This window comes from Pseudophryne corroboree, chromosome 5, assembly GCF_028390025.1.
Source record: "Pseudophryne corroboree isolate aPseCor3 chromosome 5, aPseCor3.hap2, whole genome shotgun sequence".
Taxonomy (NCBI): domain Eukaryota; kingdom Metazoa; phylum Chordata; class Amphibia; order Anura; family Myobatrachidae; genus Pseudophryne; species Pseudophryne corroboree.
The window spans coordinates 275854740-275863936 of record NC_086448.1 but is presented as its reverse complement, the minus strand read 5'-3'; the positions used below and the strand labels follow the sequence as shown (position 1 = coordinate 275863936).

The following is a 9197-nucleotide window of genomic DNA, read 5'->3' as shown; positions in this document are numbered from 1 at the left end:
CCACAGAATGTACAAGTTGAATTTTGTTACAAATCCAACGAGCAATCGACTGCTTAGAAGCAGGTGCACCCAACTTGGTGGGTGCATACAGTATAAACAGCGAGTCAGATTTTCTGACTCCAGCCGTCCTTTAAATGTATATTTTTAAGGCTCTGACAACGTCCAACAACTTGGAGTCCTTCAAGTCGTCTGTAGCCGCAGGCACTACAATAGGCTGGTTCAGGTGAAACGCTGATACCACCTTAGGGAGAAAATGCGGACGCGTCCGCAGCTCTGCCCTATGTCGAATGGAAAATTAAATAAGGGCTTTTATAAAACAAAGCCGCCAGTTCAGATACTCTCCCGGCCGAAGCCAGGGCCAGTAACATAGTCACTTTCCATGTGAGATATTTCAAATCCACATTCTTTAGTGGTTCAAACCAATTGGATTTGAGGAAATCTAAAACTACATTTAGATCCCACGGTGCCACCTTAGGCACCACAGGAGGCTGTATATGCAGTACTCCTTTGATAAAAATCTGGACCTCAGGGACTGAGGCCAATTCTTTTTGGAAGAATATTGATAGGGCCGAAATTTGAACCTTAATAGATCCCAATTTGAGACCCATAGACAATCCTGATTGCAGGAAATGTAGGAAAACGACCCAGTTGAAATTCCTCCCTCGGAGCACTCCGCTGCTCGCACCACGCAACATATTTTCGCCAAATACGGCGATAATGCTTCGCGGTGACTTCCTTCCTTGCCTTTATCAAGGTAGGAATGACTTCTTCTGGAATGCCTTTTCCTTTTAGGATCTGGCATTCAAACGCCATGCCGTCAAACGCAGCCGCGGTAAGTCTTGAAAAAAAAACAAGTACCCTGCTGAAGCAGGTCCCTTCTCAGAAGTAGAGGCCACGGATCGTCCGTGACCATCTCTTGAAGTTCCGGGTACCAAGTCCTTCTTGGCCAATCCGGAGCCACTAGTCTTACTCCTCTTTGCCGTATAATCCTCAATACCTTTGGTATGAGAGGCAGAGGAGGAAACACATATACCGACTGGTACACCCAAGGTGTTACCAGCGCGTCCACAGCTATTGCCTGCGGATCTCTTGACCTGGCGCAATACCTGTCCAGTGTTTTGTTGAGGCGAGACGCCATCATGTCCACCATTGGTTTTACCCAACGGTTTAATAGCATGTGGAAAACTTCTGGATGAAGTCCCCACTCTCCCGGGTGAAGGTCGTGTCTGCTGAGGAAGTCTGCTTCCCAGTTGTCCACGCCCGGGATGAATACTGCTGACAGTGCTATCACGTGATTCTCCGCCCAGCGAAGGATCCTGGCAGCTTCTGCCATTGCCCTCCTGCTTCTTGTGCCGCCCTGTCTGTTTACATGGGCGACTGCCGTGATGTTGTCCGACTGGATCAACACCGGTCTTCCTTGAAGCAGAGGTTCCGCCTGGCTTAGAGCATTGTAGATTGCTCTTAGTTCCAGAATGCTTATGTGAAGAGACTTTTTCAGGCTCGACCACACTCCCTGGAAATTTCTTCCCTGTGTGACTGCTCCCCAGCCTCTCAGGCTGGCATCCGTGGTCACCAGGATCCAATCCTGCATGCCGAATCTGCGGCCCTCCAATAGATGAGCCTCCTGCAACCACCACAGAAGGGATACCCTTGTCCTCGGCGACAGGGTTATCCGCAGGTGCATCTGAAGATGCGACCCTGACCATTTGTCCAACAGATCCCTTTGCATGGAATCTGCCGAAAGGGATTGCTTCGTAAGAAGCTACCATTTTTTTTCCCCAGGACTCTTGTGCATTGATGTACAGACACCTTTCCTGGTTTTAGGAGGTTCCTGACCAGGTCAGATAACTCCTTGGCTTTTTCTTCGGGAAGAAAAACCTTTTTCTGAACTGTGTCCAGAATCATCCCCAGGAACAGCAGACGAGTTGTCGGCATTAATTTGGATTTTGGAATATTCAGAATCCATCCGTGCTGCTTTAGCACCTCTTGAGATAGTGCTAAACCCATCTCTAGCTGTTCTCTGGACCTTGCCCTTATTAGGAGATCGTCCAAGCATGGGATAATTAATACGCCTTTTCTTCGAAGAAGAAATATTATCTCGGCCATTACCTTTGTAAAGACCCGAGGTGCCGTGGACAACCCAAACGGCAGCGTCTGAAACTGATAGTGACAGTTTTGTACAACGAACCTGAGGTACCCCTGGTGTGAGGGGTAATTGGTACGTGGAGATACGCATCCTTGATGTCCAAGGATACCATAAAGTCCCCTTCTTCCAGGTTCGCTATCACTGCTCTGAGTGACTTCATCTTGAACTTGAACTTCTTTATGTACAGGTTCAAGGACTTCAGATTTAGAATAGGCCTTACCGAGCCATCCGGCTTCGGTACCACAAAAAGAGTGGAATAATACCCCTTCCCTTGTTGTAGAAGAGGTACCTTGACTATCACCTGCTGAGAATACAGCTTGTGAATGGCTTCCAAAACCGTCTCCCTTTCTGAGGGGGACGTTGGTAAAGCAGACTTCAGGAAACGGCGAGGTGGCTCTGTCTCTAATTTCAACCTGTACCCCTGAGATATTTTCTACAGGATCCAGGGATTTACCTGCGAGTGAGCCCACTGCGCGCTGTAATTCTTGAGACGACCGCCTACCGCCCCCGAGTCCGCTTGCGAAGCCCCAGCGTCATGCTGAGGCTTTTGTAGAAGCCGGGGAGGGCTTCTGTTCCTGGGAAGGAGCTGCCTGTTGCTGTCTCTTCCCTCATCCTCTGCCTCGTGGCAGATATGAATAGCCCTTTGCTCTCTTATTTTTAAAGGAACGAAAGGGCTGCGGTTGAAAGGTCGGTGCCTTTTTCTGTTGGGGAGTGACTTGAGGTAGAAAGGTGGATTTCCCGGCCGTAGCCGTGGCCACCAAATCCGATAGACCGACCCCAAATAACTCCTCTACGCATCGCCTGTCCACTGTCGTGTCCATAAAGCTCTTCTGGCCGAAATGGACATAGCACTTACCCGTGATGCCAGTGTGCAGATATCTCTCTGTGCATCACGCATATAAAGAAATGCATCCTTTATTTGTTCCAACGACAGTAAAATATTGTCCCTGTCCAGGGTATCAATATTTTCGATCAGGGACTCTGACCAAACTACCCCAGCACTGCACATCCAGGCAGTCGCAATAGCTGGTCGTAGTATAACACCTGCATGTGTGTATATACCTTTTTGGATATTTTCCATCCTCCTATCTGATGGATCTTTAAGTGCGGCCGTCTCAGGAGAGGGTAACGCCACTTGTTTTGATAAGCGTGTTAGCGCTTTGTCCACCCTAGGAGGTGTTTCCCAGCGCTCCCTAACCTCTGGCGGGAAAGGGTATAAAGCCAATAACTTCTTTGAAATTAGCAGTTTTTTATCGGGGCACCCCACGCTTCATCACACACGTCATTTAATTCTTCTGATTCGGTAAAAACTACTGGTAGTTTTTTCACACCCCACATAATACCCTGTTTAGTGGTACCTGTAGTATCAGCTAAATGTAACATCTCCTTTATTGCCAAAATCATATAACGTGTGGCCCTACTGGAAAATACGGTTGATTCGTCACCTTCACCACCGGAATCAGTGCCTGTGTCTGGGTCTGTGTCGACCGACTGAGGCAAGGGGCGTTTTACAGCCCCTGACGGTGTTTGAGGCGCCTGGACAGGCACTAATTGAGTGTCCGGCCGCCTCATGTCGGCAAACGACTGCTTAAGCGAGTTGACGCTATCCCGTAATTCCACAAATAAAGGCATCCATTCTGGTGTCGACCCCCTAGAAGGTGACATCCTCATATTTGGCAATTGCTCCGCCTCCACACCAATAACGTCCTCATACATGTCGACACACACGTACCGACACACAGCAGACACACAGGGAATGCTCTATACGAAGACAGGACCCACTAGCCCTTTGGGGAGACAGAGGGAGAGTCTGCCAGCACACACCAAAAAGCGCTATATATGACAGGGATAGCCTTATGATTAAGTGCTCCCTTATAGCTGCTTTTATATTAATATATTGCCATTTATTTTGCCCCCCCTCTCTGTTATACCCTGTTTCTGTAGTGCAGTGCAGGGGAGAGACCTGGGAGCCTTCCTGACCAGCGGAGCTGTGACAGAAAATGGCGCCGTGTGCTGAGGAGATAGGCCCCGCCCCTTTTCCGGCGGGCTCGTCTCCCGCTATTTAGTACATTTAGGCAGGGGTAAATATCTCCATATAGCCTCTGGGGCTATATGTGAGGTATTTTTAGCCTTTTTAAAGGTTTTCATTTGCCTCCCAGGGCGCCCCCCCCCCAGCGCCCTGCACCCTCAGTGACTGCCGTGTGAAGTGTGCTGAGAGGAAAATGGCGCACAGCTGCAGTGCTGTGCGCTACCTTAAGAAGACTGCAGGAGTCTTCAGCCGCCGATTTTGGACCTCTTCTTGCTTCAGCATCTGTGAGGGGGCCGGCGGCGTGGCTCCGGTGACCATCCAGGCTGTACCTGTGATCGTCCCTCTGGAGCTTCATGTCCAGTAGCCAAGAAGCCAATCCATCCTGCACGCAGGTGAGTTCACTTCTTCTCCCCTCTGTCCCTCGTTGCAGTGATCCTGTTGCCAGCAGGAATCACTGTAAAATAAAAAACCTAAGCTAAACTCTCTAAGCAGCTCTTTATGAGAGCCACCTAGAATTGCACCCTTCTCGGCCGGGCACAAAATCTAACTGGAGTCTGGAGGAGGGTCATAGGGGGAGGAGCCAGTACACACCACCTGACCTGTAAAAGCTTTACTTTTGTGCCCTGTCTCCTGCGGAGCCGCTATTCCCCATGGTCCTTTCAGGAACCCCAGCATCCACTTAGGACGATAGAGAAATAAAGCAAATACTTATGACACAGAATATGTGTCATAAGTATCTTCTTTATATTATTTTAATCAGTAATGACAGGGGAGGCACTGCCTCCCCTGCCTCCACGTCCCTGCTTGACTAATGTACTTTATGAGATTAGCACTAATTCATAATAGCAACCACTAGATCCTCCAATAAGTGGTATAATATGGGATGTAAGGTCTCGTAAACTAAAATTATACACCATGATCTTACACAAACTAACCACATTAAAAGGAATCTTGGCACGTATTAGATGGATATATTTATATTAATGAATCTTTTCCCACAAATTTCCCTTTTTTTCTTAAAATCTAAAAAATATTCTATATTCTTTATATTTAAAAAAAAAAATTTCCATTTTTTTTATATATATATTTTTTCTGTTTTCCACTACCTAGTTTTAATATTATATGGGAATTTTATTTTTCTCATCTAGACTGGTTTGTTATAAACACCAGTTATCAGACATGTTTCATCATGGGTATAGAATATGGATAAAAAGTGAATAACACAATTATGTTTCCATAAATTGTCCTATATTATACCTAAATATACATGGAACACTATCAATATTAGGTCATTCACTACAATGATGTTTTCTTGTGCTGAATAATCTATTGTAATCTTTAAACCATGTTTATGTAATCCTCTATAAGGATTTGCTGGATATTACACCCCGTACATTCTCCCACTCATGATCATTTTTTAATATTTACAAACTGCAGAAGCTCCTAATATAAACAAGTGTTCGGGTTTATACTACACATATAGCGGCCAATAGCATTCTTTACTATTAGTGACGTTTAGGAGAGGGAATCCCGGTGACGGACGTAACGATGTGACATACACACCTGATCTATCACCGCTGTGTTACCATTCATTCTCCATCATACCTCCTCGACCGGGACACCTCCTCCGCTCCGTCACTATCCCCTCCCCATTGCATCACTTCTACGGCTCCAAGCAGGCTCTCGTAGCTGTCATTCACAGCTTCTACCTTCCCCGCTGCGTGACCGTGCCCTCTCCACAACTCCTCCTCCATAACACGAAGCGGCCTCTCATAGACGCTATTCACAGTTACGTAGGATGAATCACAGGGAGGCATGGACTCCTTAAACCGGAAGTAGTGCTATATTCCTCTTGTGATCAAGCCGTCCGATGGCGAAATGTATGTCAAGGAGCTTTCCTAGACGGTCGCGCTGACTGCGCACAGCGGACCACCCGGTACACAGGTCCTATATATGCCCTTTCAATACTGAATGTTCATTTCTCCTACGTCCTAGAGGATGCTGGGGTCCATATTAGTACCATGGGGTATAGACTGATCCACCAGGAGCCATTTGGCACCTTAAGAGTTTGGGAGTGTGGGCTGGCTCCTCCCTCTATGCCCCTCCTACCAGACCCAGTTTAGAAAATGTGGCCAGAGGCGCTGGTCACAGCAAGGGGAGCGCCATAGGAGTTCTTTTAGTTTTATTGTTTTTCTTAGAGTTTAGGCACAGGGAGGCTGCTGGCAACATCCTCCCTGCTTCGAGGGACTAAGGGGGAGGAGGGAGTGGTGTCCGCCCTATGGGGTCTGAGCCACTATCTCCACTGACAGGACATTGAGCTTCTGAGAGGATTGAACGTTCGCCGCGACAGGGGATTGCTCACCCCAGCAGCATGCTGCCACCCTTTTACAGAGCCAGAAGATCGGTGGAGAGTTAGTCACCGGTCCCCCTGACAAGCGGGGAGCCGGTGTGAAGGTGGCGGCAACAGGGTAGGGAGCGTGGTATTAACTGCGCTCCGGGGCTCAGAGGCACACTGTGCGGCACTGTGAGGGGCACCCTGAGCCAGCGCCTACACCCTGCACTGGCTGGCAAGCCTGTCGGGGTACCTTATCTCAGCCAGCACATACCTCAGGCCAGTATAATCCTTGTGAAGAGCGGGAAGACGCTCCATTGTCAGGGGGCGGAGCTTCTCCTCAGAGTGGACCCTGCAGTGTTCAGCGCCATTTTCTCTGCCTGTAGACATCAGCGCTGTCCCTCCACGTCAATTCCAGCTATCTGTACGGTACCAGGGGGTTGAAGGGGGGGGGGGGAGGCGGTGCATATACTGTGTCTGCCTATTAAGGTGCACAGTCAGCGTGGGGTGGGAATTCCCTATACCTCATAAGCGCTGTGTGTGGGTTGGCTCCAATCTCTGCGTCTCTCTGCCATTTTTTGGGGGAAACTGTCTGCCCTTACCCTGTGTGTATGTGGGATGTGTGGGGATTGCAAGCAGCCATGTCTAGAGACTCTGTATCATATGCTGCAGAGGATTTATCTTCTCAGGAAGATCCCATTCCATGTAATCAGGATTGCACTGCATACTTACCGACAATCTGGCTTCCCCCTCCGGGAGGAGGCAGCCAGGTCGGAGCAGTAGGGGCGTGGAGATGCGGCTTGATGATGCTTAGGGGCGGGGTTGGGGGTGTGGCTGCACGATCACGTCATCGTGGCCCTGCCCCCTGTCTAGCAATGCCGTTAATATTGGCATTGCAAGGCAGGGGGCGGGGCCAGGATGACGCAAATTGCATCATCTGACTCCCAGACCGCGCACTTAGAACTGCGCCGCCGGGGGTTATGTAGGTGATGCGGGTGGGTTGCGGATGTTGGGCACTCGTCAGGGAGACTTGCCTTTTCTTCCGGGGGGCCGGGAGCGCCACCCGATTTTCGGGAGCCTCCCGGCCATTCCGGGAGAGTAGGCAAGTATGTTGCACTGTTGTAGCGCAGATCCCGACTAGGGAACTGGAGTGGTTAGCCTCTCTTAAGGGGGTTATTTCTCAGATTTCTGAGAGGGTTGCGCAGACTGAGCATGCAACTCAGGTTTTACAGTCATCTATGGCAGTATGGTCCGGTTCTGTTCCCTCGGGCCCCCCTGCGGTACACTCTCAAAAACGTGCTCTTGCCCAAATTATGCAGGATGACACGGATACCGATTCTGACACAGCAGACTGCGATGGGGATGTGTTGAGGGAGGCGGCATCACTTGCTTAAGGGGAGCAGTTGATGATTGAGGCCATTAAAGATGTGTTAAATATTGTTGACACAACTCCTGAGCAGGTTGAGGAGGCTTACTTCACGGATAATTAGAAAGCCTCGCTAACCTTCCCTGCATCTAAAGAATAAAATGCTATATTTGAAAAATCCTGGGAAAACCTGGAGAAAAAATTCCAGATCCCAAAAATGGTTCTGGTTGCTTTTCCCTTCCCTGAGGAAGATAGGAAAAAATGGGAGACCCTGCTTATAGTTGACGCATCTGTTTCCAGGGATCTACCGCGTTGAAAGAACCGGCAGATCGCAAGGTTGATACTACGCTCAAGTCCATATACACGGCTTCAGGGGTGATACTGCGGCCAACTATTGCCTATGCATGGATTTCTAAAGCTTTAGCAAAGTGGTCAGGCACATTACTAGAAGACTTGGCCACGATGGATAAAGGTGACGTTCAATTGTTTTTACGTAACATACAGGATTCCGCAGGATTTATGGTAGAATCCATGAAGGACCTGGGTTCCATGGCTGCGGGGATCTCCTCCAGGTCCGTCTTGGCTCGCAGGGGTCTCTGGCTGCGCCAATGGTCTGCGGACGCGGAATCCAGGAGAAGTGTAGGGAACCTACCCTACACAGGTCAGGCTCTTTTTGGGGAGGCGCAGGATGCATGGATTTCCACAGCAACCGCTGGTAAGTCTCCTTTTCTTCCCTTCGCTGCACCGGCTACGAAGAAACCCTTTTTTCCCAATACGTCACAGTCCTTTCGGACCGCTAGGACTAGAAAGAACAAGCCGTCTAACACCTTCTTTAGAGGAGGTCGTGCTAAATCCAAAAAACCTGCACCTGCAGGTTCCCAGGACCAGAAGTCTGTTTCTGGTGCCTCAAAATCCTCAGCATGACGGTGGACCGTACAGCCTGGAGGTCGGTCAGGTGGGAACAAGACTCGGGCGTTTCAGCCACATCTGGGTGTTGTCCGGCCTGGATCCCTGGGTACAGGATATTGTGTCCCGGGGGTACAGGCTGGAGTTTCAAACTCTTCCACCTCACCGATTCTTCAAATCAGGCTTGCCAGCTTTGCTGACAGACAGAGCTGTCCTACAGGAAGCTATCCGGAAATTGGAAATGTCAGATGTCATTGTTTCAGTTCCACCTCATCAGCAAAACAAGGGTTACTATTCGAACCTTTTTGTGGTAGCAAAGCCGGATGGTTCGGTCAGGCCAATTTTGAACTTGAAATCGTTAAACCCTTATCTAAGGGAGTTCAAATTCAAAATGGAATCTCTGAGGGCAGTGATCTCA

General features: G+C 49.1%; 1 protein-coding gene across 3 annotated transcripts in view; it reads left to right on the top strand.

The window, feature by feature from the left end:
• The first annotated feature begins 5827 nt into the window (after positions 1-5827).
• The window catches only part of PIK3R4 (phosphoinositide-3-kinase regulatory subunit 4), a 163216-nt gene continuing 159846 nt past the window's right edge, over positions 5828-9197 (top strand). The window contains exon 1 of one of the 3 annotated variants that reach the window (XM_063922356.1): positions 5828-6055. The gene's annotated coding sequence lies outside the window, so the exon portion shown is untranslated. Of the gene's footprint in view, positions 6120-9197 lie in introns of all 3 variants that reach the window. The other 2 variants (XM_063922354.1, XM_063922355.1) reach the window with 2 other exon arrangements.